At 38.0% G+C, this 26,902-nt stretch overlaps 1 long non-coding RNA gene across 1 annotated transcript in view; it reads left to right on the top strand.

Moving 5' to 3' along the window:
• LOC117095350 overlaps positions 1-26,043 on the top strand; it is a 32,072-nt gene extending 6,029 nt beyond the window's left edge. Inside the window, exons 3-5 of the long non-coding RNA XR_004441934.1 lie at positions 17,350-17,470; positions 20,182-20,279; positions 25,765-26,043. This is a non-coding gene — a long non-coding RNA (uncharacterized LOC117095350). The remainder of the gene's footprint in view (positions 1-17,349; positions 17,471-20,181; positions 20,280-25,764) is intronic.
• Positions 26,044-26,902: the final 859 nt, after the last annotated feature.

The raw sequence follows: 26,902 nt of genomic DNA, 5'->3' as shown, positions 1-26,902 counted from the left end.
TCTTTAAAAATAAAAATTTTTCAAGCAAATCTTTAAACTTTTTTGAAAAAAAAAATACAGTTTATTCTAACTTTGGAAAACCTGAGGGAAATCTTGTTGAAATCTAGAGAACTCAAGCCAGGATGGTGAGAGCTACCTGGTCATCTCTGGAGTGTTTTCTTTTCAGAGCCAAATAAGTGCTTGCTCAAGGTAGGGGAGTCTATCACTTCTGGTCTCATGAGTCCTGAGATTACTTCTTGTGATTATCTCAAACTGGCATTATAGTTCAGCATCAGGTCCTTTCTCTCTCTCGTGCAATATCACCCTGATAGATCCAGCTAAACCTGGAGGCCCAAAATGTTCCTCTTCTTCTAATGTAAGCATAGCTGGGAAGAAGGGCAAACAACTGGGGCCTCAGACAAAGAAAAAGAATAATAAGGTAGCCAGCATTCCAAACCCATTTAATGTAATCAGGCCAGAACTGATCTTTCAATCTAACATTCAAACCCCAAATTTATACTGAGTGCATACTACATTCAAGATACTATATGAGGTATTGTATTGTCAGGAAAAATTCTGAGAGACTGAATGGGCCCAAAAAAGTGGAGGAGGGTTGGGTGGGAAAGGGAAAAATAGTTTTCTGTGTCTAGCATGATCTTCTGGGATATTTCTGATTTTCATTGTCTTTCTGCTATTTTATGATGCTTTAAGTTGTAGAAAAAAACAGATAATAATGGAAATGTAAATTAATTGTGTCTGGTGGGAAGAAATTGATTATAGCTCAGTGAATAGACCTGTTAGGCATTTACTTGTAAATTTATTTCAGAATTCCTTAACTGATTATATGGTTGGTACTTTAAATTATCGTCTGAATGGGTTATAACATCTTACTAGTCCCCTCACTCATTATTGTACTGAAATAAAATATTTGACATGTGTTCATTTTGCATTTGTATAAGAGTCATGATTATCCCTCTTTTAAACATTGTCAGGCAGTTCCAAGATGGCTGAATAGAAACAGCTCGAGGCTACAGCTCCTAGCGTGAGTGACACAGAAGATGGGTGATTTCTGCATTTCCAACTGAGGTACTAGGTTCATCTCACTGGGGTGTGTTGGACAGTGGGTGCAGGACAGTGGGTGCAGCCCACTGAGTGAGAGCCAAAGAAGGGCGAGGCATTGCCTCACCCAGGAAATGCGAGGGGTAAGGGAATTCCCTTTCCTAGCCAAAGGAAACTGTGACACACAACAACTGGAAAATTGGGTCACTCCCACCCTAATACTGCAGTTTTCCAAGGGTCTTAGCAAATGGCACACCAGGAGATTATATCCCGTGCTTGGCTCCCTCAAGGCCTCCCTCATTGCTAGCACAGCAGTCTGAGATGTAACTGCAAGGTGGCAGTGAGGTTGGGGGAGGGACGTCCACCATTGCTGAGGCTTGAGTAGGTAAACAAAGTGGCTGGGAAGCTCGAACTGGGTTGAGCCCACTGCAGCTCAAGGAGGCCTACCTGCCTCTGTAGACTCCATCTCTGGGGTCAGGGCATAGCTAAACAAAAGGCAGCAGAAACTTCTGCAGATTTAAATGTCCCTGTCTGACAGTGTTGAAGAGAGTAGTGGTTCTCCCAGCATGGAGTTTGAGATCTGAGAATGGACAGACTGCCTCCTCAAATGGGTCCATGACCCCTGAGTTGACTAACTGGGAAGCATCCCCCAGTAGGGGCAGACTGACACCTCACAAGGCCGGGTACCCCTCTGAGACAAAGCTTCCAGAAGAATGATCAGGCAGCAACATTTGCTGTTCAGCAATATTCACTCTTCTACAACCCCCACAGCTGATACCCAGGCAAACAGAGTCTGGAGTGGACCTCCAGCAAACTCCAACAGACCTGCAGCTGAGGTCCTGACTGTTAGAAGGAAAACTAAGAAACAGAAAGGACATCCACACCAAAACCCCATCTGTACATCACCATCATTAAAGACCAAAGGTAGATAAAACCACAAAGATGCGGAAAAAACAGAGCAGAAAAGCTGAAAATTCTAAAAAGCAGAGCACCTCTCTCCCTCCAAAGGAACGCAGCTCCTCACCAGCAATGGAACAAAGCTGGATGGAGAATGACTTTGATGAGTTGAGAGAAGAAGGCTTCAGATGATCAGACTTCTCTGAGCTAAAGGAGGACGTTCGAACCCATTGCAGAGAAGCTAAAAACCTTGAAAAAAGATTGGACGAATGGCTAACTAGAATAACCAGTGTAGAGAAGTCCTTAAATGACTTGATAGAGCTGAAAACCATGGCATAAGAACTACGTGACAAATGCAGAAGCTTCAGTAACTGATTCAATCAATTGGAAGAAAGGGTATCAGTGATTGAAGATCAAATGAATGAAATGAAGCGAGAAGAGAGGTTTAGAGAAAAAAGAGTAAAAAGAAACAAACAGAGTCTCCAAGAAATATGGGACTATGTGAAAAGACCAAATCTATGTCTGATTGGTGTACCTGAAAGTGACAGGGAGAATGGAACCAAGTTGGAAAACACTCTGCAGGATATTATCCAGGAGAACTTCCCCAACCTAGCAAGGCAGGCCAAAATTCAAATTCAGGAAATACAGAGAATGCCACAAAGATACTCCTTGAGAAGAACAACTCCAAGACACATAATTGTCAGATTCACCAAAGTTGAAATGAAGGAAAAAATGTTAAGGGAAGCCAGAGAGAAAGGTCGGGTTACCCACAAAGGGAAGCCCATCAGACTAACAGCAGATCTCTTGGCAGAAACTCTGCAAGCCTGAGGGCCAATATTCAACATTCTTAAGGAAAAGAATTTTCAACCCAGAATTTCATATCCAGCCAAACTAAGTTTTATAAGTGAAGGAGAAATAAAATCCTTTACAGACAAGCAAATGCTGAGAGATTTTGTCACCACCAGGTCTGCCTTATAAAACCTCCTGAAGGAAGCACTAAATGTGGAAAGGAACAACTGGTATCAGCCACTGCAAAAACATGCCAAATTGTAAAGACCATTGGTACTAGGAAGAAACTGCATCAATTAACAAGCAAAATAACCAGCTGACGTCATAATGGCAGGATCAAATTCACACATAACAATATTAACCTTAAATGTAAATGGGCTAAATGCTCCAATTAAAAGACACTGACTGGCAAATTGGATAAGGAGTCAAGACCCATCAGTGTGCTGTATTCAGGAGACCTATCTCACGTGCAGAGACACACAGAGGCTCAAAATAAAGGGATGGAGGAAGATCTACCAAGCAAATGGAAAACAAAAAAAGGCAGGGGTTGTAATCCTAATCTCTGACAAAACAGACTTTAAACTAACAAAGATCAAAAGAGACAAAGTAAGCCATTACATAATGGTAAAGGGATCAATTCAACAAGAAGAGTTAACTATCCTAAATATATATGCACCCAATACAGGAGCACCCAGATTCATAAAGCAAGTCCTTAGAGACTTACAAAGAGACTTAGACTCCCACACAATAATAGTGGGAGACTTTAACACCTTACTGTCAACATTAGACAGATCAACGAGACAGAAAGTTAACAAGGATAACCAGGAATTGAACTCAGCTCTGCACCAAAGCAGACCTAATAAACATCTACAGAACTCTCCACCCCAAATCAACAGAATATACATCCTTGTCAGCACCATACCACACTTATGCTAAAATCAACCACATAGTTGGAAGTAAAGCACTCCTCAGCAAATGTAACAGAACAGAAATTATAACAAACTGTCTCTCAGACCACAGTGCAGTCAAACTAGAACTCAGGACTAAGAAACTCACTCAAAACCGCTCAACTATATGGAAACTGAACAACCTGCTCCTGAGTGACTACTGGGTACATAATGAAATGAAGGCAGAAATAAAGATGTTCTTTGAAACCAATGAGAACAAAGATACAACATACCAGAATCTCTGGGACACATTTAAAGCACTGTGTAGAGGGAAATCTATAGCACTAAATGCCCACAAGAGAAAGCAGGAAAGATCTAAAATTGACACCCTAACATCACAATTAAGAGAACTGGAGAAGCAAGAGCAAACACATTGAAAAGCTAGCAGAAGGCAAGAAATAACTAAGATCAGAGCAGAACTGAAGGAGATAGAGACACAAAAAACCCTTCAAAAAAGCAATGAATCCAGGAGCCGTTTTTTTGAAAAGATCAACAAAATTGAGAGACTGCTAGCAAGACTAATAAAGAAGAAAAGAGAGAAGAATCAAATAGATGCAATAAAAAATGATAAAGGGGATATCACCACCTACCCCACAGAAGTACAAACTACCATCAGAGAATATTATGAACACTTCTACACAAATAAACTAGAAAACCTAGAAGAAATGGATAATTTCCTGGACACTTACACTCTCCCAAGACTAAACCAGGAAGAAGTTGAATCCCTGAGTAGACCAATAACAGGCTCTGAAATTGAGGCAATAATTAATAGCCTACCAACCAAAAAAAGTCCAGGACCAGATGGATTCACAGCCGAATTCTACCAGAGGTACAAGGAGGAGTTGGTACCATTCCTTCTGAAACTATTCCAATTAATAGAAAAAGAGGGAATCCTCCCTAACTCATTTTACGAGGCCAACATCATCCTGATACCAAAACCTGGCAGAGATACAACAAAAAAAGAGAATTTGAGACGAATATCCCTGATGAACATTGATGCAAAAATCCTCAATAAAATACTGGCAAACTGAATCCAGCAGCACATCAAAAAGCTTATCCACCATGATCAAGTGGGCTTCATCCCTGGGATGCAAGGCTGGTTCAACATATGCAAATCAGTAAATGTAATCCAGCATATAAAGAGAACCAAAGACAAAAATCACATGATTATCTCAATAGATGCAGAAAAGGCCTTTGACAAAATTCAACAGCCCTTCATGCTAAAAACTCTCAATAAATTTGGTATTGGTGGAATATATCTCAAAATAATAAGAGCTATTTATGACAAACCCACAACTGAATGGGCCAAAACTGGAAGCACTCCCCTTAAAAACTGGCACAAGACAGGGATGCCCTCTCTCACCACTCCTATTCAACATAGTGTTGGAAGTTCTGGCCAGTGCAATCAGGCAGGAGAAAGAAATAAAGGGTGTTCAATTAGGAAAAGAGGAAGCCAAATTGTCCCTGTTTGCAGATGACATGATTGTTTATTTAGAAAACCCCTTTGTCTGAGCCCAAAATCTCCTTAAACTGATAAGCAACTTCAGCAAATTCTCAGAATACAAAATCAATGTGCAAAAATCACAAGCATTCTTATACACCAATAACATGTGGCATATATACACCATGGAATACTATGCAGCCATAAAAAAGGATGAGTTCGTGTCCTTTGTAGCGACATGGATGCAGCTGGAAACTGTCATTCTCAGCAAACTATTGCAAGAACAGAAAACCAAACACTGCATGTTCTCGCTTATAGGTGGGAATTGAACAATGAGAACACTTGGACACAGGAAGGGGAACATCACACACCGAGGCCTGTTGTGGGGTGCGGGGAGGGGGGAGGGATAGCATCAGGAGATATACCTAATGTAAATGACCAGTTAATGGGTGCAGCACACCAACATGGCACATGTATACATATGTAACAAACCTGTACGTTGTGCACATGTAGCTTAGAACTTAAAATATAATAAAAAATAAAAAATTAACATAGTCTTTGACAACTAAAAAAATGACTCATACTTGCTCTTAAATTATTTCATTTTTAATTGGGAAAATAAGACATATAACTACAAGCAGATACACAATTCTGAGCTCTCTCAGTCAATGAGGTTGGTGTTACTATATTTTTTCAGAGGGAGGGGAGATAATCTTAATCAGTAACTATTGTACTTACTATCCTTTTATTTCCTTTAACTAGTTGATTACTATTTGAAAGCAAGAAAATTCATGTGAAAAGATAAAATAATAAAATTATAGGCTACTATAGCCCAGAGAATGTTTTAAAAACACGTTTGTCAAGATTTTTTTATTATCAAAATAATAATACTATTTGAGAAATAATAAATCTTAGAAAATAATAAAATTTGGAAACCATGGAAAAGTAGAGGAAATAAAATAATAATCCACAATTTTAGTAAGCAATGCGACCAATGTAGTATATTTTAATCTAGATTTTCTATGCTTAGTTTTGTTGTTACTTGTTTTTGTTTCAGCTCAGTTTGGTTGGTTGGTTGGTTTCTCTTGCACAGCACATGTAGGCTGAATAATCCCTCTCCCCCTGCTTAGATATCCACATCCTAATCCGTAATCCATGGAATTTGTGAATATATGCAATTACATGGCAAAGTAAATTAAGGCTGCAGATGAAATAAAGGTTGCTAATGAGCAACCTCCTGGATTATTCAGGTGGGCCCAATGTAGTCATAAGAAAATGTGGCACATACACACCATGGAATACTCTGCAACCATAAAAAAGGATGGGTTCATGTCCTTTGCAGGGACATGGATGAAGCTGGAAACCATTATTCTCAGCAAACTATCACAAGGACGGAAAACAAAACACCGCATGTTCTCACTCATAAGTGGGAATTGAACTATGAGATCACTTGGACACAGGGCAGGAAACATCACACACCAGGGCCTGTTGGGGAATGGGGGCTGGGAGAGGGATAGCATTAGGAGAAATACCTAATGTAAATGATGAGTTGATGGGTGCAACAAACCAACATGGCACATGTATACCTATGTATCAAATCTGCACGTTGTGCACATGTATCCTAGAACTTAAAGTATAATTTAAAAAAAAAAAGTGAAAGAGAGAGGCAGAAAAGAGAGAACCAGACAGATGACAGCACAAGAAGGACTCCATCTGTTGCTAGAGAAGAGAGCCACAAGCCAAGGAATGTAGACAGCTTCTAAAAGCTGGAAGAAGCAAGGAATTTGGATTTTCCCCTAGAGCCATGCAAGAGGAATGTAGTTTTGCTACATCTTGATTTTAGCTCACTGAGATACATTTCAGACTTCTGACCTCCAGGACTGTGAAATAATAGTTCATATTGTTTAAGCCTCTGAGTTTGTGGTAGTTTTTTTACAGCAGCAGTAGAAAACTAATGCACTGCACGTATGTAGATTTTTTATCTATAAAATTATATGCACCTATATGTTATTTAAAACATTTTTCAAACATAATTTGTAATGATACCTCTCATTTACTTAATTATTCTTTTATTATTTCTATTATTAAAATGATACTCCAATTAGTATCTTTGGGCATAAAGCTTTTTCTATATTTTACATTATTTTCCTAGGATGGAATTACTGTGTCAAAAGGTAGAAGTATGTTTAGATAAAAAGGATTGTGAAGAAAAGGCAGATTAAAGGTCATAGAATTCATATTTCTGATCCATGAAGGATGTATTTTCAACTTTTACCAAACTCATTCAAAAGAACTGAGTAAATAATCCTTCCTGCTGCCTTTTCTACCTCCCTCAGTTGTCTAGTGTGTTACAACCCAAAAAGAAGATGAGGCAAATTCCAGAGATCTGGAATGATCTGGGTGAACATCCTGTAGACTCAGGTATAGCAAGCTGCAGAGTGGTGTCATTAATCTTAGAAATAAGTTAACTGGCTAAGGTCCAGAATTTAGCAGAGCACAATGAAGAAAAAAACATTTCCTTCAAATACATTAAGAGTGACAGTTTTATGCAATCAGGATTCATACATGACAGTGACCATCTTGGGATGGGGCCTCGGAGGCCAGTGAGTACAACCTTCAGAATGCAAGAAGGTATCTTGAGGATAAACAAGAGATGTTTTATTTGGTACCATGGTTCAAGCGTTTGCTAGTTTCTTACAATGAATAATTTAAGCTAAATGTTAGAACCAACTATATTATTTTAAATATGTTATTATAATCAGCTGCAGTGTGACCCACCTGTAATTCTTACTCTATAGGGCAGGCTCAGTGATTCCCAATAAATTATTTCATTGTCTTCCAAGGGTTATAATAATGAACCTCTATAGGTATTTTTATAGCTAGAATCTGACAGTGTTGACACACTTGACAACTGCAGTCACAATGCCTGTATCTGGAGCGTGCAAACCAGGTAAATAATGCCTTCTGCCTCTTTCTTCTCCCATGTTCATATTAAATATTGCCTTTGTCTGGGTGTGCTACATAACACCCTATCTCATCTTAAGCTTTGTACTTTCAGAGGCTAATTCTTGAACAAAGATAAAATGATGCAATCAGTTTGGGGGGAAAAAAGTGAAGCACTGGTCAATTAGCTCTTTTCTGGATTCCCTAGATAACTAGCAGAAGGGAGGTTTTGAACTTTTAAGCCAAACAGTGAAATGAAGAAGCCCTGATTTTTAGATATGCAGGAAAAAAGTGAAACTGGGGAATAGAAATGAACTCAACGGTCCAAGCATAGTGTTAATTATTATATTTTAATTTTTCCATTTATGTAAAGTCTCAGCTATCACTTTATTATCTCTTTAACTTATTTTACAGGTTCTTTAATGTAATATGCCATGAGAAGGTAGATCAGGACAAGTTGGACTGTTTATTAGTGGATTTTATGGGCTGGGAGATGATCTCATGTGAGACATTCCCCCAGGAATGATGCTCATCGTTAAACAGCAAGAAGATAGCTGGATGGAAAATGTGTCATTCCAGGATAGAGTTGAACCTTAACTTTGCTGTGAAATGGTATAAAATTAGAAAAGGAGAGCATTAAATGTTGACCTAGAAAGACTGAAGAAAAGTTATAACTTCATTAGAATACATTTTTTTTGAATGGGATAAGTTTTATATGGGATTACAAGGAGGGTGGGGACTATTACAGATATTTATTTAAACTATTGGGAGTAATAAGGAAGAACATTGAATACAATGGCAACAATCGCCAGAAGTAGCTCTGTCTTATTTTCCCAGGGTAAAGACATTTGCTTAGAATAAAATGGATTTCTAAATAATCATTTTCATTCTAAATGAGTCTACCTGGGAAGAAAAAGCTATTAAGTCATCAATATACCCCCTCCTCCTTCCTCACCTAGGTATTAGAACAAAATGTTTGCAAACCAATGACCTCATTTTCAGGTGAGGATCATAAGTTAACAACCTTGCTTATGGAACCTCAATTTGCAAACATATTTCAAATATTTACCTAAATACTTAAGTCCCTAAAATATCAATTGTTTGAAGATGAGATTTTGAGGACCATGATGTTATATAAAGAAGTACATTATAAGGCCACTTTGGAGATGTGAATTTGCAAAAAAAAAAAAAATCTGAATTTGCAGTTGCTTCAACATTCAATTGTGTGAATAAATTTAGTATTCTAATTTCTTGTTCTTGCTTTGCATATGTAAATATGGTATTTTGTACTTGTGGAATTATTTAGATAATTGGAGAGTTGGATGCTGAGCTCAAATATCAAATCTTTCAAAGGCACATTTGGTTGAGAAAAGGGTGGGACAATTTTGCCTTCTTTTTTTTTTGAGTTATGGGAAAAAGAAAGTTCTTTTGGTCAACTTATTTTGGTACCAACCTTTCAGAGGGAAATGACAGTTTATGTGTGGAAATTAATGAGTCAAGGCGAAAACATAATTAGTGAGTTAGAAAGGGAAAGTGAGATTAATGTGGAAAAACTCAAATGCATAGATGCCACACACTCTACCACTGGGCAGCTTCAGGGAACTGTGTGCTAAGGGGAAGGCTTAGATCAGGCGTTGATTGACTCGTTGATTTATTCAGTAAATATTTATTGAGCACCTAATATGTAGCAGGCAGTCTGTTAAGTGCTGGTGATTCGGGAGTGAGTGAGACAGATGAAACTCTGGCCCAGTGGAGAAGACCCAGGAAAATGTTCATTGAAGGGTGTGGGCCCAGTAGAGTGAATTGTAATGTTGACCACGAGGTGAGCACACTTTTTAGTTTCTACCTCAATGGCTCCCTGTTAACCAGGGAAGTTTCTGAAAAGGTCTTATGAAACATTATATACCTCACATTTTCCCTGGACCTTGCAAGGCAAAGGTGGGGTTGCAGACTATACTCAGAGAATGGCCCTTCTAAATACACAGCCACGTGCTGCATGATGACGTTTCTGTCAATGGTAGACCACATATATGATGGTGGTCCCATGAGATTATGATAGGGATAAGAAATTCCTATCATCTAGTGATGTAGTCATAGTAATGTCATAGCACAATTGCTTAATTTTAAAAATAAATTTAATGTGTCCTAAGTGTACAGTGTTTATAAAATCTACAGTACAGCGGTGTCTTAGGCCTTCACATTTACTTACTAGTCACTGATTGACTCACCCAGAGCAACTTCCAGTCCTGCATACTTCATTCATGCTAAATGCTGTAGATGAGCATATCATTTTTTATCTTTTACACTGTATTTTTACTGTACCTTTTCTATGTTTAGATATGTCTAAATACATAAATAATTGTGTTATAATTACCTACATTTTTCAGTACAGTTATAGGCTATACAGGTTTGTAGCCTAGGAGGAATAGGCTATGCCACCATAGAGCCTAGGTGTATAGTAGCTATCCCATCTAGTTTCTGTAAGTACACTATGTGATGTTCTCACAACAACGAAATTACTAATGAGGCATTCTCACAATGTATCTCTGTCATTAACTGATGCGTGATTACTTTGGTTATCTAGGTTTGGTGTTTCTCAAGCAGGGTTCATGTTGTTAACAAAGAGTTATTTAGCTTCTTCTGAGTTCCAGGAATGGTAAAGATGCGATGGTGATGAATTATTCATAGACCCTGCTCTCATGGGTCTTCCAGGCTAGTGAGAGAGATAGATATTAGTCAAATAGTCAAAGAAACAAAGATGTGATTACAAACTGTGATTCGAAGTACGAAGCTCTGCAAAAGCACAAACAGAGTCTTTTGTACCGTGTTGCCATCTAAAGGGATGGGGAGAGTTTAGTAGGGGAGTGGGAGGGACATGCATATTCCAGAAAAAGGCCAGTTTATGACAATTCCTGGAATTGGAGAGGAATAAGGCCATTATGGCTGGACTGCAGAGAGTTTAACAAAAGAGATAAGATTATGTTCAGGGAACATAGATACAAGCAGATGGAATCCTGCTGATGCTAGCTGAGTGGCTGGAGATTTCTAGCAAGCACAGAGAAGCTCTCTGCTTCTAGTCAAGAAAGGGGCTATGTGGGAGCATTAGATAACTTTTTTTTCAAAGTTAGGTTAACATTAGACAGATTTACTGAATGGGAGTATTTTGTTGTAACACTTCAAGTCCAAATGGAGTATGATACTATTATGAAACACCAACATGCCATTTAGGAGTTCATCTACATCTAGTCATTTTCTCTATGTCATGGGCATTAAGGTGTGATCTGATAACACATTTCTTACTATCTAGCACAGTGCCTGCCTGGAGTATGCACTAAAAAATTTTTCTGGTAGATTAAGTTTAATTTAATTGCAATAATGATTACCCTGTAGTCTAAACCTAATGAAACCCTTCATGTAAGCAGGACAGAATGGGGAAGACAAAAGGAGACCATAACTAAATAATTTACACATGCATCCCAAAGGCTGAGTTGCACAAGTCCTGGAGAAAGGATTTTTTTTTTTAATTATTGAAAATTTTGGACAATTCAGAGGTCTTTTCTTGTGTTAAATCTTGAGACTTTATGACTGTGAGAATTTTATCTGCATAATCTACCTGCAAAAGGTGCGTCTTATCTGACAGAAAACTTCAAACTCATTAAAAGAGGGGATCGTATATGTTTTCATGAGTGTTTTGTACTCTAAGCTCTGGTATCAAGCCCTGTATTCTGATTTAATAAATCTAGTTTTGGTTGGATAGAATATTTCTGCTTATCTTGTTTGCATTTGTAACAGCAATTTTCAAACAAGAGTCTATATAAACCTGGAGGTACACAGACTTTCTAGGAGCTACAAGGTCACTGATACCTTTAAGGGAACCAATGGCCAAATCCTCAGCTTGTATATGTGCTATTGTTTGAATGTGTCCCCTCCAAAATTCAGGTGTTGCCAACGCGACAGTATGAAGGGTTGGGACCACTAAAAGGTGATGAGGTCATGAGGGCTTTTCTTTCATTAATGGGATTAAGGTCCTTATGAAAGAGGCTTCAGGCAGTCCTCAGCTTGCTCTTCAGCTGTTCTGCTGGATGAGCCCACAGCATTCTGCCCCTCTGGAGGATGCAGCATTGATCTTGGACCTCCCAGATTACAGAAGTGTGAGAAATACATGTCTATTCTTGTTAAATGACCCAATCTACAATATTTTGTTGTGGCAGCACAGACTAAGACAATGTGTATGTTTTCCTAACACTAATCTTCTGGAGAGGATGGCTGTGGTGGGCCAGTTTTCCTACCCCACTTTCCCTTTTATAATCACTCTCCTCTAGTCTCTCTAAAAAAATTACATCTCTCACCCATCTCTAATCTTACCATGGTGTACAGTGCTGCTATTTGAGATTGCATCACTCCCACAAAGTGAAAGCTTTGGTGAGAATTACTGAAACATGATACATCTTATTTTCATATCATTCCATTGAGAAACTCATGTCTTTCTGTCTCAGTCTATCTAAAAATGAATTTGAATTCATAGGTAAGGAAGTACAAGATGCAATTTAGTGATGTTTCCTAAAAATAAACAGGGAAGCTAGACATTTTCTGTTAGTAAGTCTGACTTGGTTGATTGGTTTGACAGTGAAGACAAGGTTTGCCAATTAGCTCTATTGACATTTTCTATAAACTTAATGAACGAAATTTTCAGCCCCAAGGTTTTTGAAAAGTATACATTTGATGCATGTGTCAATATGTAAATAATCATAATCATTTAAACTTACAGTAAAAGTTTCAGAAGTCAAACTTAATGATATGAGAAGGGATACATAGTTTCTCAAAAAGTCATAGATTTGAAATATTAGCTGATAGGAAGAAGAAAAAGTGTGGTGGCCCAGTGAATGAAGAGGAGTATCCCAGATATCTCACTAGGAAAATGCCTTCGTGTTAATTAAATCATTTAAACATTAAGAAAACAGGTTTCCTGGAGAATGATTGTATATACATTTATAAATAAGTAAATACACACACACACACACCCCACAGTTGTTCTGAGGGCAAATGTTGGATTCGTTGAGTTTTTTTCATTGACACTCTGCTCTTCTTATAGGGGAGCACAGGTTATGTTGATCGGCAAAGTTGTCTTCTAGACATTGAGAAGCAAATCTGTATTTCCAATTTTTAAACACTCTGAAGTCAGAGCCAAGATAAAATAGTGTTTTGACCCTAGATTTATTATTCAAAAATCAATTTTCTCATTAGAAAAGGAATATTTGTTTCATAGAATTTTGAAAATAGCAAAAATTATAAGGAAAACAAAATCAAAACCAGCAATATATTATTGTTTAGTTGTATACAATACTCCTCAATTTATGATAGGGTTATTTCTGTAAGATGAAGAGGATTTGCTTTTGAGAAATAACCTCATTGTAAGTTGAGAATATCATAAATTGGAAATGTATTTAATGTACCGAACCTACTGAACATTATAGCTTATCCAAAGCGTCCTTAAATGTGTGCAGAACACATACATTAGCCTACAGTTGGACAAAATCATCTAATGCAAAGCCTATTTTATAATAAAGTGTTGAATATCTCATGTAAAGAGTATTGTATTGCATACCATTAGCCTGAGAAAAGATCAAAATTCCAATGTCAAAGTATGGTTTCTACTGAATATATATTGATTTTGTACCAATATAAAGTCGAAAAATCGTAAGTCAAACGATTGTAAATTGGGGACCATCTGTATCTTTCTGTTCATTTTTCTAGGTATAGAAATTTAGTTCTTTTTCAACATTGGAATCTTACTGTAACAGTTTGTAACTACTTTTAAATTTTATCAACATATTCTGATCATTTCACCGTTTCATTAAATGTTTTTTTATGACATCATTCCCAATGATTGAATAGTATTCCATCAGGAGGAGCAACATAATTAATTAATTCTACATTTTTCATACTTGAGCAAATGTATGGATCCTTTTCAAAGGAAAGATAAATTGTCATGCTCCCTCCAGCCTTGATTTATGTTATTTTCATTGTTTTTCCTTCTCTATGTAGAAATATAAAATTAGAATAAATTTTTTATGATGCTAACAACTACAAAACCAATACAAATTTATGTTTAAATTTTGATATAAAATTAATATAAGTGAAATGCCAACAGTTACTTAAAGTGATAGCTGATATTTAATAGTAGGATGATAAATATTTGATATTTTCTTGGTGTGCTTCATTTGATTTTGAGCCTGATGGACTATCATGTCAGTCATCTTGAATATAATCATATTTTTCTTCTACAATAAACTTATTTTAAGTCAATGATTCATTGTTTTTATGCATCAATCAGTTTAACAGTGTACCTCAAGTACAGTACCATCAAAAGTTTAAACAAAAATTCTTAACTACTAAACTTAATCTTGTTAGATTCAAAAATAGCTCCTCACAGTGTAAATATGACATTAACAGTTGTTTGCTAAGTGATAATTCAGCTCTCCCACAACTGCTGTGGCCTCCTTGTTCTCTAGGAGGTTTGCCTTTCCTTGGCACTATTGTGACTATAAGTACAAACACAAACTTTGGCATCAAAATCATAGCAGAGCTGAGGTGGTCTACCAGATCATCCAGAATATCTTTACATTGACATTCTTTAGATTATCATCAACATAAAGACACTAGATTAAAAAAGGAAACCTAGGCAATACCATTCAGGACATAGACATCGGCAAAAACATGAATACAAGACCAAAAGCAGTAACTACAAAAGCCAAAATAGACAAATGGGATCTGATTAAACTAAAGAGCTTCTGCCCAGCAAAAGAAACTATCATCAGAGTGAACAGGCAACCTACAGAATGGGAGAAAATTTTTGCAATCTACCCATCTGACAAAGGGCTAATATCCAGAACCTACAAAGAACTCAAACAAATTTACAAGAAAAACACAAACAACCTCATCAAAAAGTGGGCAAAGGATATGAACAGATACTTCTCAAAAGAAGACATTTATGTGGCCAACAAACATGAAAAAAAGCTCGTCATCACTGGTCATTAGAGAAATGCAAATCAAAACCACAATCAGATACCACCTCACGCCAGTTAGAATGGTGATCATTAAAAAGTCAGGAAACAACAGATGCTGGAGAGGATGTGGAGAAATAGGAATGCTTTTACACTCTTGTTGGGAGTGTAAATTAGTTCAACCATTGTGGAAGACAGTGTGGTGATTCCTCAAGGATCTAGAACTAGAAATATCATTTGACCCAGCAATCCCACTACTGGGTATATATCCAAGGATTATAAATCATCCTACTATAAAGACACATGCACATGTATGTTTATTGTGGCACTGTTCACAATAGCAAAGACTTGGAACCAACCTAAATGCCCATCAACGAGAGACTGAATAAAGAAAATGTGGCACATATACACCATGGAATACTATGCAGCCATAAAAAAGAATGAGTTCATGTCCGTTGCAGAGACATGGATGAAGCTGAAAACCATCATTCTCAGCAAACTAACACAAGAAAGGAAAACCAAACACCGCACATTCTCACTCATAAGTGGGAGTTGAACAATGAGAACACATGAACACAGCGGTGGAAACATCACACACCAGGGCCTGTTGGGGAGTGGGGGGTTAGGGGAGGGATAGCATTAGGAGAAATACCTAATATAGATGATGGGTTAGTGGGTGCAGCAAACCACCATGGCATGTGTATACCTATGTAAGAAACCTGCACGTTCTGCACATGTACCCCAGAACTTAAAGTACAAAAAAAATAAAAAAATAAAAAAAACCCAAAAAATACAAAAAGACCTTCTTTTGTAACTCAGACCCTTAAGAATAAGGCTTTTGGAGCCCTCAATTTACCAAAGTCTCTATTTCTTTGTATCTTGTGTATTAGTTTCTATTGCTGCTATAACAAATTAGCACAAAATTAGTTGCTTAAAACAATACAAAAATTTATTATCTTATAGTTCTAGAGGTCAGAAGTCCTAAAATCAGTGTGTCAGTATGGCCATGTTCCTTTTAGAGTCTCTAGTGGGAAAAGCCTATTTCCTTTTCCAACTTCTAGAGCCTGCCTGCTTTCCTTGGCACATGGGCCCTTCTTCCACCTTCAAAGAGCATCACATCAAACTCTGCTTCCATTGTCCCATCATCTTCTATGACTTGGACTCATTTGCCTTCCCCTTATAAGTACTCTTGTGATTTCACTGGGTCCACCCAGATAGTTCAGGCTAATCCTTCCATCTCTAGATCCTTAGCTTAATTACATCTGCAAAGCACTTTCACCAAGTAAAATAACATATTCACAGGTTCCAGGGATAAGGACATGGACATCTTTGGGGAGGCCATTTTTCAGCCTACCATATCCGAATGCTAAAATCTTCTCTTATAAATAATGCTGTGATGTTGTATATAAATTATACAAAAAAGCTGTGATGTTGTATGTTGTATTCATTAGCCATGATTATTCTTTTAGGACAAAAGTCTAATGCTAGAATGTGCAAACCACAATATGTATACATTAAAAAAGACTTTTAATAAACAATGCCAAATTACCCTCTAGAAGGGTTACTTTGAATTATACTTTTGATAGTAGTGCATAGTTGCTTGACTACATTGGTATTATTTATTAAAAATCCTTTGCTATTTGATAAGAAAAAATTCATTGTTATTTTACCTTAGAGTAATTTGCTGTTAGTTATTTTGATGATATGGAACATTTAAAAATATATTCACTGGTTATTATTATAAAAAAATTAATTTAGATGGAAATTTTATTCAAGGTTCTATTGCTCTATAGGGGTTTACTTTGCAATGTAGAAATGTCCTAGCCTATAAGTGGTCTGCTTCTAAAATTGCAGCATCAGGAGGAAAATGCAGAACACCTTTGAACTAAAGTTCACATTTCAGAGTGTTTAGGAGAGTGAACTAATTGTTTAAACAGATGTAAGGATGATACTGTTGAGGACGAAATACTTGTTCAGTGTGTTGTGTGTATAGAGTTGTTATGCTCTTCTAACAGAGATAGCCTGTTCAAGTATAGATGTGTGCCCAAGTGAGAGCATGTCACTTGTTTCTATTACACTAGGTGTCTTTCCAGGGGAAACATCTTACAATAAATTTACATTATTGCTAAATAAGAACTAAATATTTTATCTGAGAGCAATTATCATCTAATTCTTGTCATGAAAATATTAGTGACAGGAAAATTTTAATAGATAAAAATTTGAAGGATTTAAAAAATTGTTTTATTACACAACTATTACATACTCATTCAATAAAAAATTGTCATTGCAGATAATTGGAAGAAACAAAAGCAAGCCATGGTGAAGAAGGAACGTTTTATAAAGCCTCTTTTATACCCAGGATGGCTGAGAAGTCAGAGGCCTGCAATGCTAGGAAGAGAGGGTCTAAAATGGTAAGATTGAACACATAATATAAAATACGTAGGGGTGTACAGGTGGCTATATTTTATTTGCTTATACACTATCTTTTCTCCCTCCAAAGCATCACTTGTTGCTGAGTTAGGGAATCCAGACACAATGCAAGGCAAGCCTTGAGAAAAATCATGCAAAATATTGCTTTCAGAGTTTACAGAGGCAACAATATCCTTTCTTTCTTTGCTCAGTCCTGCTGGAGCTTTGCTTTCCTTGAAGAAGATGCGTCAGTGGTTTTCTTTCTTTAAGATATCTAGGAGGAGGCTGTTTTTAGCTGAGAGCTGCTGCTTTGCCTATCACTGCAGTGTCGTGTAGGATGCCTGGTAGAGAAGGCAGCTGGAGAGGAGGAAGTCGGAAAGTGAGTGCCTGTAAAGAAAGAGCTCAGGAATAAAAAGAGAATATGCTAGGCTGTGCGCAAGCAGCAGGTGCAGATTTCAGGCGTGGCAGAACAGGGTGGGTGCCTTTGGCAATCTCTAGTCTCTTGGGATCTTTTATTTGTTTGGTATTCTAAGAAGATCTGACTTATTTGTACCGTTTCAATGATATTGTGAGGTTAATATGTTTCCTGGTGCATAGTAATTAACATCAGGCTCTGCAGAATGGAATATTCCAGGACTTAGAGAATGCTGGGCACTTTATGGGCTGCAGCCAGCAGATGGTGATAGCGTACCATAAAAAAGCCAATGAAGTGTGCTTGGTGAAGCTGGGAGGTTCAGTTTCGTTTTGCTTTGTTATTTAAGCTTGACAATACCCATCTATATATCCTGTGGGTGCACAGTGTTTGAGCCCAGTCTGATCTTAAACTTGTTTTATGATGATATCATTATTTTTTACTGCCACAAATTAACTGTCGGTTTCAATCTACCCCGTGTTTCAGCTGCCTTTAGGGATCATCTTGTCAGTTATGCAGCTTTCCAATTTTATGGCTGAGATCAAGAATGATTCCTTAAAGGCACATGGGAAACACAGTGAAATGTGGGAGAGTGGATGTGAGCTCTGTTACATGGCTGATATTGTAGGTGCACAGGAAAGATAGATAAGGGCAAACCACTAAGGCCCCAATTCAGTTTGAAATTTGACTGGCTTGACATTTACACAGGTGCAATCATTTATCTAGATATTGATGGTGACCTACTATCACTGCAATAAAATGGAGCTAGAGGAGTTCCAGTATTATTTTACAGTTATGTTCAAACATGTGAGAATGTAAGGACTTGTGGGCACACCAATACTTTCAGGTCCACAGGAAATTCTTTCACTAGGACATAAAGTCATTCATTCATTCTTCCTTATGTCCAACGCTTCTTGAGTGCTTATTGGGTGCTTGTCCTTGTTCCGCGCGCTAGGAAGTCCTTGCAAAATTACCTCGCAGGAACTCCTGGTTGCTGCCTATCTTTTCTTGAAGTGTAAGGGCAAAAGGAGATTAGGATCCTCTTTATGGAGAGCTGGCAGAGCACCATTGATTGATGATAAACTCAAAGGAGAAAAGGGTCATATTCTAGTTTGCTCCGGTCAAAGATTTCCATCAGCAATAGACTGTTGTAAATCTGCTGCTGAATTCTGCTACTGGCCGGCATACTGTCCAAAGGTGTACTGAGAGACATTGGGGAATCCCAAAAGTCAGTTAAAAAGGTCAGGCTATTCTTCAAATGTTAGATGGACAAAGTAAGCATGGATTCAAGCCCCCTGTCAAATCATCTGCAGTCTACAAATAGCTTATTTTACCAGCTTCCTAACTAATGTGGTATCTTCTTCTAGAACTTGCCGAGTTTTATCAGAATTAAGTAATGGTGGTTCCTCTATAGCCTGTCCATTATGAACCAGGCCCTTTCCAAGTATTATTATTTTAATCTTTATGACATTCATTCAAACGGGGCATTATTATACTGTTTTGATATATAAGATAACTGAAGCTTAAAGAAGTTGATTAATTTGCCAAGTACGTAGCCTAGTTGAGAATTAAACCAAGGTCTGTCCATGCCCCTCCAACTATGCCATACTCCCTCTCTTTTGAAGAATTGTTTGCTATAACATTGTTTCATTGGCCAGAACAAGTATGGAAGGGAAATAAAGGAAGCAGTCCCAGGATTTGTGCTGAGAGACGCTGACATCTGTAAGGGGATCAGGTAGAAGACATAATATACAGGAACCCGGAAGCGTCCCATCATTTGGTCTGCAGGGCTTTGGAATATTGGGAAACAAAATCATCAGAATTTTCTGGGAGACGGTGGTTAGCCTGCAGAAATAGGGTGTCTTGTTCCAAACAGAGGCTTCAGAGCATCAGACAGACTGTGGAGTTAAAAGAAGAGAAGCAAAGTGCAATTAGAACTGCCATACCAGGAAAACCTTTGCTTGAATGCAGGCTATAAAAGATGGATAGTGATACATTGGTCTTTTCAGCTCCACTCTCAGGCAGGGATAACAACATGACTGGCAGCAGCATTTTGAAACACAGACAGCCACCACCACTGATATTTATTTATAGAGAGAAAGTGTGCGAGGTGGGATAAATGCACAGAAACACTTTGAGCACTAAGCGCAGTGCAAATGGGTTCACTATTGATTCTTAGCGGAAATGTTCATGTCTGCCTTATGAACAAATATTACTCCTGAGACCGTCTTTAACAAAATATTTAGTCTGACCTCTCCAGACTGCATTTACAAACTCATTTCCCTCTTCTTTATGTTTTAGTCCTTTTCACTGTGATGTAAGTAGGCTCTCCAGCAGCCCCAGAAGACTTTCACAAGAAGAGTTTCAGACGATAGACAATAAGCCTAAGTGATTGTGTGGTAGGTTCCATCAAAAGGTATCATGGAAATACTATAGAAGAAGAATGAGAAATTATGGGAAGTTAACATAAAGGGACACAAGAGCACATCAGGGTGTAACATCAGCTGGTGTGGCAGATCCTTGAATGCCAGGAAGCAAAATTGTCAGACACTGTCTGTGGGGTTTTCACTCCCACCGTGGCTCCATTTCCACACGTATGTCATTAAGTCTGTTGTGACTGGACACAGCCAAGTGTGGAGAACTACTTAGGAAAGTTTAAGAATCCATTAGAATCATTAGATCTCTTCTGAGCTAGCCAGAATAATTAAATCTACGTCCAATTGGAAACTAGTTTAGCTGCCGATTTTACTTACCTTTCAAAGAATTGAGAGGAAATTCTTACGCAAGATTCACTCACAAATGCCTTCTAATGCATCTTTAAAACATTCTACTCATCTCCCTTCAAAAATGGCTTCTTATTTATGTTGCTGAAGGGCATTTTTCAAAATGTATTGTGACTTTACTTTAGTAGTCTGTGAACTAAGGTTACCCATAGAATGTTTGGAAATTAAGCAGTTTGTGGCTATAAAAAATCAAACTGGATATTTATTTGATTGCTCGAAGTTCTGAGTGCATTATCTAGATAGCTTGTCCATTTTTGTCTGGGTTAATGTCAGAAGTTTTCAATTGCAAATCCCTCCAGAGCAGGACTGATGCCATCTCCATCAGTTTAAGAGCCCCAAGTTCCTCATCCAATAAGCATGTCTTGAGTGCCTAGGATGACACAAGTTCTTGACTGGCACAGGGCGCTCTTGTCTGGAGATGGCAGTGAAGACATTTTTCTTCCTGCGTAAATATGTACAGGAAATCAAAGCTTTTTTTTTTCCTTGCAAACTTACCTTTCCCCTCTTCTGATCCTGTAGAAAGACAGGGAAAATGGGGCCTTTTTTGTTTATTATTATTATTTTTTAATTTTGAGCATTCAATTCAAAGCTAAAATTCTGCTGCATATAAATGATAAATGGCTCTATGCTAAGGGGCTTGCCATTGTGTATATGGCCATGTAGCAGACATTTGGCTGTGTTTGTTTTTTTTTCCTTTTGCTTTAATCCCCTCATAGAAAACAAACACAGACTGGGCGTGGTGGCTCATGGCTATAATCCCAGCACTTTGGGAGGCCGAGGCTGGTGGATCATCTGAGGTCAAGAGTTCGACACCAGCCTGACCAACATGGTGAAACCCTGTCTCTCCTAAAAATACAAAATTATCCGGGTGTGGTATTGCATGTCTGTAGTCCCAGCTACTCGGGATGCTGAGGCAGGAAAATCGTTTGAACCCAGGAGGCGGAGATTGCAGTGAGCCGAGATCACACCATTGCACTCCAACCTGGACAATAAGAGCAAAACTCTGTCTCAAAAAAACCCAAAAAACTAAAAACAAAACCATAATGCAGTCTCCCAGTTACCACACTTTCTATACCATTGCTTCCCTTTGAACCTTTCAATTCTCCCACCAACAGCTTAGAGGCACTTTTGGCCATCCAGCAGCTTGAAACCTGCAAACACCATAGTATTTGCGGTCTATCTAGAGCAACAGGAACCCAAAAGTATCTATCAGTCTTGGGAGCCTCATATGTTCACAGATTTTCTTCATGGAATTTTTTTTTTTTTTTTTTTTTTTGAGACGGAGTCTTGCTCTATCACCCATGCTGGAGTGCAATGGTGCAATCTTGACTCACTGCAACCTCTGCCTCCTAGGTTCAGGCGATTTTCCTGCCTCAGCCTACTGAGTAGTTGGGATGACAGGCACATGCCACCACGCTGGGCTAATTTTTGTATTTTTAGTAGAGACAGGGTTTCAGGAAATGTTTTTGGTTCACCTATATGGAATCTGAAGTATTCGCCTCTTGATACAAATTATTTATATTTATAGAAAATTTATTGTATTTCTATACCCACTAATCACCTATTCTGGAAAATGTTTCCAAAGGTAGAGAATGAAGTGTAGGAAAAAGCCCAGGGGACTACAGATAAGACGTTACTTCAAAACTTTAGGGCTGGTGCAAGTCACTTTTATACGTTTCAGAATTCCCACCAATTAAAGTGGAAGTAATAATGCCTTTCTTAGCTTTGCTTAATAGAGGTACAAATCATTTAAAATTCCAAAGTACATTGCAAGTGTATGGTTAGAATGAAAAAAAAAAACAATATTTATTAGGTTTTTTTTCTATATATAACAAGTCAAGCTAAGGTCATACTATTGTATAAGGAGAGAGCCTTATCTACATATTCCTCACTGTGATTTTTGTACATGAACAGATCACCACAATCACAAGCAACAAGGTAGTATTGGTTTCACAGTTAAAACACTGGGTTTTAGGATAGACAGACATGGGTCCAAATTCTAGCTCTGCCATTTTGTGACCTTGTTATTTAACCTCTCTATTTTCTCATTCATAAAACAAAGCTAATAATTTCTACTTCATGGAATTTCAATAGAGATGAAATGAGACATGGTATGATATACTATTGGGCACAACATGAGGATAAAATGGTTAGTTAGGAACACGGGTACCCTTCTACCACAAAAGGTAATTTCTCTTTGCTTTAAGTGAAATATTATGCCCTCACAAAAGCTGTAAATTCATAAGAGTTTTTAAAAAATTTTATAATCAGGCCTTAATTTCACATGAGAGAAATCTAGTTTTAGCCAAGAACCTTTCCCACATCAAGTCTTTTCATGGAGAAATGAGGGTCTTCCTTCCCACTATCTTCAAATTTGTGGCACCATCAGCCTTTGTAGTAGCTACTAATTCTTAGACTCATGGTCTGCCACAAGCTGTTGGCCAAAAGGAACCCATGGGCGTCTGATTGCTGTGCTGCTTCTGCCACATCAGATAGGACTGAGTCCAATCACATTGAGTCCTTGGGGATGTGCTTGCCAGGGAGGTGTTAAGGTTTACCACATAAGCACATGGACTTTGAGATAGACCGCCTGCGTTCAAATCTCAGCTTTGCCCATCTTTCCCTGAGTGACCTTGAACAAATAACCCTTTTAAACCTCCACTTTTTCATTTAATAAGTGGATAATAGTAATAACCAACATTTATGTAAGCTCTTTCCATGTGCCAGGTTCTGTGCCCGGTGTTTTACATGCACTAACTGATTTAACTTGATAGCATCTTGTGAAGTAGGGATTTAGTATTTTTCAGTTTTCTAAAAAAATTTGTAGTAATAAAATTTAAAATGAGATCTACCTCCTTAATACATTTTTAAGTGTACAACACCTCATTGTTAACAACAGGCACAACATTGGAAGGCAAATCTCTAGAACTGATTCATCACGTGTAACTAAAACTCTACACTCATTGAACAATAATTCCTCATTTCTCCCTCCCTGAAGCCTTTGGCAACCACTGTTCTCTCTGTTTCTAGTCTGAATGTGACTATTCTTGATACTTTATGTAAGTCAAATAATATAATGTTTGTCTTTCTATGACTAGTTTATTTCACTTAGGATAATGTCTTCAAGATTCATCCATGTTATCAGAAGTAGCAGGATTTCCTTCTTTTTTCTTTTTTTTAAAGGCTGAATACTGTTTTTATTGTATGTATATACCACATTTTAAAAAACCATTTATCCACCAATAGATGTTTAGGTTGTTTCTGCATTTTGGCTTTGTGTGTAATGCTGTAATGAAGTTGAGAATGTGGATATCTGTTCAGGATCTTGAATTGAAATGAAGTGAGGATTATTTCTAACACCCATTTTACAAAGGAAAAAAAACAACAACCAGAAGGATAGAGAGGTTAAATATATTTTTGCGGGGTACACAGCTAGTAATTGTTACAGCTGGGCTTCAGTCCCACTGACTAGTGTAGAGATTGTGCTCTGGAAGTGATAACACTTCGCACTAGCATTGGACTCTTAACAGTACCTGGCACCTGCAAATACAAAATAAGTATCAGCTAATTCTATTAGCAGCAAGGAGGATGTGCCTCTGGCTTTAGTGCTTTTGCCCACCTAGCTTGCATTTTTTTCGATTATACTTCTGAAGAGCTGAAACTCTCTGTTATGAGACTGAACTTAGGCTTGTTACAGACGTAAATTTGTATTAATGTTAACTTAGAAGGTCAGTTCTAACCTTAGACTTCTATAAATTCTGGCAAAATTCTAGTAGGAAGTTTCCCCCCTTTTCTTTTTCTACACCTTCTCTCTCCTTCTCACTGGCATTTCATAAATGTATTTACTGACTCCCACACCTAAATTCAAATATTAAAAGCAAAGCCTTACTCTCTTGCACCAAAAATAAAACCCAAAACTACCATTCACTCTTTTAAACTAGAATTCTAATCCTAGAGATGATGTATTAACTCTATCGAAACATGAACAAAACTGTCCTGACCCTCAGTATCCTCTCTGGAGAAGGTCAGAACACAGTTGTGGCCACAAAAATTGCCACTGAGCCCTGATATAAATAGCAGTGAATTGGCCATGCAAAAATGGAGGACTGAAGGGTCAATGAAAGCTAATTATAACTTGAGGGGTCTTGCCTGGATTGTGGGAGAGCAGGGTCAGAAGACTTGCAAAGCTGACATTTTACTCCCAGATGAGTCTACTTTTGGGAAACTATTTATTTATGGATGTGCATAGAGCCTAGGAATTAGAGGTGGATGCCAGAGGGAGCCTTGTAAGAGCTTATGGCTGTCCTGTAACTGGAAGTCAATCTGCCATTCTCCTCTTATCCTCTGGTTCCTGGTTTGTGATTTTTCACTGCAGCAAGTATTCTGCTTCTTCCCCGTCACAGAAAATATGGCTTTTCTTATCTGTAAGGTGTCTCAATTTAGTGGAAAATAGAATTGAGTCCACTGCCCACTCCCTGTTCCAAGACTGTTTTTTCTCAAAATAGGAAAGATATAATGTGTAGGCTGGGTGGCTAGAATTAGGTTGAATCAGTACGAAACAGGGAGATTTGTTTGCTTCAGAAGAAAATCTCCCACTGCCTTGCCTGGCTGCAGAATCCAGGACAAATATCAAGACTTGGAGCTATAGAAATCAAATCATCCTGAGTGGATTATTATAATGATGACCCTCTCCATGGATTGCCACACGCCCTTTTAACAAAGCCTTTTGTGGCCAAACTGGCATTTCTAGTTAAGATTTTGAAACCATTATATTTAATGCCTTCTCATTGATTAGGTCAAAAAAGAAAGAAATCGACTTTCCTATGGAGATAGGCAAATCTTTTCTTTCTTTCTCTGTTTTTGTAATGAACTGAAATATAAAGCCATCTTGTTCTCTAGATATCCAGAGAAAATTAATCACCTCAAAACAGAGAAGGAGAAAGTTGGAAGTACAAAATGACATGTCTGAGTTTTTCTGTGACTCCAAAATACCCACTCGGGTAAAGATACCACCAGATTTATTGTTATCCAGCCTTTGGGTTTCTTATTTCTGGTCTACCTATTGGGTAATAAAGGATTTGTTTTATTTTGATTGTTTCAGAATATCACAGAGCAACAGAGAAAATGTGGATCACTCCAACTGTAGCACAAGGTCAGGGAGGAAAAAAATCAGAGAGTTTGGAATTTCTAAGCGCTCGTGTTTGAGAAATAAGGAGCATCACAAACTAACAGCAGAGGTGGACATTTTTTTACTGAGTGATGGAACAGCACTCGTCAAATGCAAATAAAAATTGTACAAAGAAGGTAACTTCTTTCTCTGTCTCCACATCTCTCCATCTGAAACTTCATTCTTCCGTTAAAAAAGAACTGTGCTTTGTGATGTATGAAGTCTGTTTCTTTCTCTTCAAGTTGAATGTTAATGTTCTGCCTTGTGCCCTTAACTTAATGGATATTCTCAAAACTGACAGCTTTTTCTTCATGCGGGAAGAAGAAATAATTCTGAATTAAGAACACCAAAATAGGTTAAGGATACATTATGTCAGAGGCTGTAGATTGTTAACAAGCAAAGGACGCACACAGCATGGAATATAATACAATTAAGGGCACCTGGGTAAGATTGCCGGCCATTTCATCCCAATGACTTCACCTGTTGATGCCAGAGGTGGCCCTTTCCAGTCTGTCTAACATTTTACAGAGCCCAGGTGTTTTTCTAATTTCTGAGTGATCTGCAATTATCGAGTGTAGTAGATGCTGTGGCACTTTGCCTGGATCCCTTACCCGGCCCATCACTCCCTTCTCCAGTTGCTGTGAGTGTAGACTTCTAATGACCCACAGCTGTCCGCTTTTCTAGAGAATTGCGAGTGGCAGCTGCATCTCCCAGGAGGTCATGCTCCTCACTCCAACTAAGGGCAACCAATGACTGATGAATGTGGGGCTGCAAATGGCTCCCTTACATCGAAGGAGAGGGCTATAATTAATTTTGTGGTGCGATCCCGTGGATCAGGTCAAGACTAGCCTTTGTACAGGACCACATCCTTGTTGAGCTCTTTCCTCTCTCCTCTCCCACTTTACACCCCACTCTGCTGGCTTTCTCTGACCTTGTGCGCCAGAACTACTGCCTGAGGCTCTGATTCTGGTGTGCCCAAAACTAAGAGACTGAGTTTGCTCATATATCTTTTTTTTTTTTTTTTTTTTTTTTTTTGAGGCGGAGTCTCGCTCTGTCGCCGGGACTGGAGTGC

Source organism: Trachypithecus francoisi, unplaced genomic scaffold (genome assembly GCF_009764315.1).
Source record: "Trachypithecus francoisi isolate TF-2019V2 unplaced genomic scaffold, Tfra_2.0 Lachesis_group13, whole genome shotgun sequence".
Classification (NCBI taxonomy): Eukaryota; Metazoa; Chordata; class Mammalia; order Primates; family Cercopithecidae; genus Trachypithecus; species Trachypithecus francoisi.
This window is presented reverse-complemented; position numbering and strand designations above follow the sequence as displayed.